Here is a 5,991-nt window from a genome sequence, read left to right as displayed (position 1 = left end):
TTCCCTGGATCTCTGTGGGGCACGAGGCAGCTGATCCGGGGAGCCACACCCCACTAGAAGGGGTTTGCTGATTGGACTCTTCTCCGATGAATAATTCCCAGAATCCTCCGACGGATCTGCTTGGTTTTCAAGCTGTCGATGATGGGGTTCAGGACGCGGTGGGGAAGAGGGGCACTAGCAGGTAGGCATCAGCCAGGAGCGTGTGCGTGAGGTGGGACAGGTGCCTCCCAAACCTGTGTAGGACGGACAACCCAATGAGTGGACTGTAGATGGTGCAGCAGGTGTGAGAGATGCAGGTGCTGAATGCCTTGACGTGCTCTTCCCAAAAGGCAGTGCTCAGGACGGCCTTCAGGATCATGACATATGATGGGTGGATGGACATGGAATCCAATCCCTTGGTCAGTACCATGGCAGTCAGACCGTACAAGTTGACCTGTTGACCTGTTTTGTCCCCATGGGCCAACCTCCGCACATCCGAGTGCAGGCAGAAGGGAAGCCTTTTAATGAGGAAGACAACTGGCAGCATCACACAGACTGCCCGCAATAGAATCGCCGCCCCTGCCTTTGTGCTCCTGGCATTTGTCAAGAGCATATCTCGGAGGGTTGCATATGGCCACAAAGCCGTCAAACGCCATGGCGACCCAGGACCCCAGACTCCGCGGTGGAGAAGGCTGGATGAAATACATCTGGATAACGCAGGCATTGAAATGGATGGAGCTGGAATCCAATCAGAAGATGCTCAGCATGGTGGGCAAGGTGAAGACAGATAAGCCCAAGTCTGCCAATGCCAGCGTCGAAAGGAAATAGAACATTGGGATGAGGAGACTGTGGTCCAGCCATATGACAGAGAGCATGATGAGGTTCACTGAGCCCAGAGGGAAAGCCATCCAATAATAGACATGCTGCAGCCCTGGAATTCCTGTGAGGGTTAAGGCCAAGTGGCTGAAGCCAGTCTGACTCATCGCTGATGTCACATGCATTCAGTGTCCTCTGTAGGTCCAAACAACAACTGTAATAACAGCAGCATTATCCATTTGTAGGTCATCTACCAAAATACTACATTAAAAGAACATTATTAAGGTTACAAAGTCAAGCACTTAAAAGTTAGGGCATGACAGAATTAAGACTGCCTGCCAGCCCTCTTTGTGTGTATCCCTCATGAGACAGTTTGTTATTACAGGCCACGTAGAATTTAGCCACAGGACCTCTGCCTCATTCAGTGCATAGCATGGACCGTGCTCGCTTCATGAGCAGCTATTCAAACTCTGATTGCTGTTCCTTGATCCGGGTCTGGCCTCTGGCTTTATTCAAACCCTGTACTGAAGACAGAGGAATTAATTTGTTTTCCAATTATTATGTCCATTGTAGAGATTGGGGAAATGAGGCACAGGGAGATCAAGGTAAAAAGTGTCCCCTACTTCAGCATGGCCAAGCTGAGACGCCAGGACTGGAATCTTCAGAGTACTTAGCGTTAGGCAGCGCTTTGTATGTTCAAAACACAGTCCCCAGTGGCACCAGTGAGTGTTCAGTGCCTCTGCACCCAGGATATGAGGATCACACAATTAGTGACACGTTCGGTTTAAGTGACTTGCCCAGTATCACACAGTCAGTCTGTGGCAGAGGCAGGGATCCGATCCAATTCTCCAGGGCAGCACTCAATAGCCTTCACCCTGAGACCATCCTCTCTCTTCCAGTGTACGTTGCTCTCACAAACTGTGCCTCAGCCTAATTGACGTTTACCCAGATCACCAAAACTAAACATGGATTCTCCCTGTTCTGCCCTCAGATGCGATTGTGAGACTCCCTTTGGGGATAGCGAAGTTGCCCCAGTCAAAGTCAAAGCAGAATTTGGTCAAACGGGAGTGGCACTAGGTAACTGGCAATGCCCAGATGCTGTGGGGATGGGTGCCAGACAGAAAGAAAGGAAGGAAGGAAAAAAGAAAAAAAAAAGAATGGTCAGCAGACAAAATGCAGTTAAACCAGAGAGAACTTACTACTGCAGGATCAGAAATAATGTGATTATTTTTGTATCTGGATGGATATTTTATTTGGAACAAATTTATATAAAATGTTTTAGTAGCTCTGTCATCTCCCTTCAAAGCCCGCAAGCCCATTCCCCAAACCTACACTGATGGGAGGAAAAACGGAGTTGTGTTTCTAAATTGCCAATAAAAGATCAAAGGGAAGGAAAAAATTCGGAATCGCGGCCATCAGCAAACACTGCGGCGTTGTCATGACGGTCTGAAATGTCAGCAATAAAAATGACAGCGGCAGAGTCAGTTTAACATGAGAAGAGCCTGCCATATTTTTATGCAGCGCAAGGAGTGGGGATCACTTCTTAGGTACATTTACAGGACAACAGATGCTAAATAGGGTTGATGTCCAGAGGAAAAATCCAAACCGACCTGGGAATGCTATAAATGTGGTTAATGCAGATAGGCTCCAAAGCATCTTCGTCAATCTCCCAGTGTCTGCTCAGTCGGTTCGGCCAGCTGGCAAAGTGGAACACTTCCCCACTCTTTCCAGGGCAGGAGAGCTCAGATTAACATGAGCTAGCACAAATTGTACTTCACTGGGGGTTTCCATACGTCCACAGAGCCACATTCTCAGCTCCCTTTGTTCAGTTTGTGAGTCAAGTGTGCTTTGCCTGGGTGGTTAGAAAGTCAAAACCGAGTAAGAACGTCAAGATGTGGCTGGAGCAGACAGTGGCAAATGCCTTTTGGCTATGAACTTTGAGGAGCCTCACTGCATGGCATGAAAGGTTATGAGGTGTAGGGAAGAGCTTGCTTTGTCCTCACCCACAACTATTTCACATTTGGGGACAATATATACCTTCAAGTCAGTGGCACTGCTATGGGTACCCGCATGGCCCCACAGTATGCCAACATTTTTATGGTTGACTTAGAACAATGCTTCCTTAGCTCTTGTCCCCTAACGCCCCTCCTCTACTTGCGCTACATTGATGACATCTTCATCATCTGGACCCATGGAAAAGAAGCCCTTGAGAAATTCCACCAGGATTTCAATAATTTCCATCCCACCATCAATCTCAGCCTAGATCAATCCACACAAGCGGTCCATTTCCTGGACACTACTGTGCTAATAAGCGATGGTCACGTAAATACCACCCTATACCGGAAACCTACTGACCGCTACACTTACCTACATGCCTCCAGCTTCCATCCAGGACACACCACACGATCCATTGTCTACAGCCAAGCTCTAAGATATAACTGCATTTGCTCCAATCCCTCGGATAGAGGCAAGCACCTACAAGATCTCTATCAAGCATTCTTAAAAAACTACAATACCCACCTGCTGAAGTGAAAAAACAGATTGACAGAGCCAGACGAGTACCCAGAAGTCACCTCCTACAAGACAGGCCCAACAAAGAAAATAACAGAACACCACTAGCTGTCACCTTCAGCCCCCAACTAAAACCTCTCCAGTGCATCATCAGAGATCTACAACCTATCCTGAAAGATGATCCTTTACTCTCACAGATCTTAGGAGACAGACCTGTCCTTGCTTACAGACAACTCCTCAACCTAAAGCAAATACTCACCAGCAACCACACATCACTGAACAAAAACACTGACCCAGGAACCTATCCTTGTAACAAAGCCCAATGCCAACTCTGTCCACATATCTATTCAAGTGACATCATCATAGGACCTAATCACATCAGCCATACCATCAGGGGCTCGTTCACCTGCACATCTACCAATGTGATATATGCCATCATGTGCCAGCAATGCCCCTCTGCCATGTACATTGGCCAAATCGGACAGTCTCTACGCAAAGTTTTCAGAGTAGCAGCCGTGTTAGTCTGTATCCGCAAAAAGAAGAACAGGAGGACTTGTGGCACCTTAGAGACTAACAAATTTATTAGAGCATAAGCTTTCGTGGACTGCATCCGAAGAAGTGGGCTGTAGTCCACGAAAGCTTATGCTCTAATAAATTTGTTAGTCTCTAAGGTGCCACAAGTCCTCCTGTTCTTCTCTCTACGCAAAAGAATTAATGGACACAAATCTGACATCAGGAATCATAATACTCAAAAACCAGTGGGAGAACACTTTAACCTGTCTGGTCATTCAATGACAGACCTGCGGGTGGCTATCTTACAACAGAAAAACTTCAAAAACAGACTCCAACGAGAGACTGCTGAGCTGGAATTGATATGCAAACTAGATACAATCAACTCAGGATTGAATAAGGACTGGGAATGGCTGAGCCATTACAAACATTGAATCTATCTCCCCTCGTAAGTATTCTCACACTTCTTATCAAACTGTCTGTACTGGGCTAGCTTGATTATCACTTCAAAAGTTTTTTTCTCTTACTTAATTGGCCTCTCAGAGTTGGTAAGACAACTCCCACCTGTTTATGCTCTCTGTATGTGTGTGTATATATCTCCTCAATATATGTTCCACTCTATATGCATCCGAAGAAGTGGGCTGTAGTCCACGAAAGCTTATGCTCTAATAAATTTGTTAGTCTCTAAGGTGCCACAAGTACTCCTGTTCTTTTTGCGGATACAGACTAACACGGCTTCCGCTCTGAAATAGTAACAGAGAGTCCTGTGGCACCTTTAAGACTAACAGATGTATTGGAGCATAAGCTTTCATGGCTGAATGCCCACTTGGTCGGATGGGCATTCACCCACGAAAGCTTATGCTCCAATACATCTGTTACTCTTAAAGGTGCCACTGGATTCTCTGTTGCTTTTTACAGATCCATACTAACACAGCTACCCCTCTGATACTTGTTTCAATAGTATGTCTGTCCAAAGCTTGCAAATCGCTCAGTAACAAAGCAGAACAATTTAAAGCGCTGTCGCCACGATGGGATTAATCAAAGTGACAAACGCTGCCCAGAGCCCTTCTAGCACCATGAGCGACAATTCCCATGGGATCATTTGAACACAGGCTTCCCCGAACAAGCCAACATGGATTTTCAGTGACACTAAGAAAAAGCTCTGACTGCAATTGACGTGACTGGAGTCAGAGAGAGGAGAACTTTGGTAACCGACAAGAGAGACTGTTTGTAACTTTCAAACAGGAGGAAACAGAACCATTGTGAAATCAGTATCATTAGTGATTGTGTATATGTGCCATACATATCATTGGATATAGGAACAATGAGCTTATTGATCAGACCCCGGGGAGCTTTTTCAGCCCAAACCTATATATATATATATAGGAACAAAATGAATATTTGGTGAAATTGACTTTCTGTCTCAGCACTTTTCTGACAGGTCATCTCACTTCTGCAGCAGACACGTCTCACTTTGAACTAGTCCCTTTAATACATTACCCGTACAGTAGGTGGGACGTGGGACTTCCTATCTATTTCGTTGCACTGTACATGGCAAAGCCAGCACTTACCCCAAATCACAGCAGAGGAGACGAGCCAGATGCCTCATGAAAGAAGACCCCAGACACAAGCAATCTGCCTGAAACTCATCCTGGCCAGAAGGAATGCATGGAGAGCCTTTATTATAGCACAGCCATATCAAACCCAATGGGTTCATTTCACCAGCAGGGGATCGCAGCTTGAGGTCACAGTTTCTCAGTGGAAACCTGTCCAAGGCTGGGAACACGAGGGCTGGGTAGTGGATTGCACCCTGGTGGGGAACAAATATTTGATAAGGGGCTCTTCACTTGAGCAGACAAAGGCATAACAAGATCCAATGGCTGGAAGGTGAAACTGGACAAATTTGGACTGGCAATAAGGTGTCCATTTTTCATAGTGAGGTAATTAACCATGGGAACAATTTATCAAGTGGATTCACTGGCAATTTTAAAATCAAGGCTGGATTTTTTTCTAAAATATCTGCTCTCGTTCGAAATGGAATTAATTCAGGAAAGGTTTATGGATACAGGAGGTCAGACACCAAATGATCACAATGATACCTTCTGGCCTTAGAGTCTATGAATCTATGAAAATCTCTCTATAGACTGGAGAGATGTAGATGGGTCCCAAATATGG

The 5,991-nt window shown here is 45.9% G+C and overlaps 1 pseudogene; it reads right to left on the bottom strand.

The window, feature by feature from the left end:
• Positions 1 to 76: 76 nt before the first annotated feature.
• LOC135980191 (olfactory receptor 51L1-like) lies at positions 77 to 887 on the bottom strand (annotated as a pseudogene).
• Positions 888 to 5,991: the final 5,104 nt, after the last annotated feature.

Source organism: Chrysemys picta, unplaced genomic scaffold, assembly GCF_011386835.1.
Source record: "Chrysemys picta bellii isolate R12L10 unplaced genomic scaffold, ASM1138683v2 scaf2149, whole genome shotgun sequence".
Classification (NCBI taxonomy): Eukaryota; Metazoa; Chordata; order Testudines; family Emydidae; genus Chrysemys; species Chrysemys picta.
The sequence above is the reverse complement of the archived record's forward strand: the minus strand, read 5'-3'. Positions and strand labels throughout refer to the sequence as shown.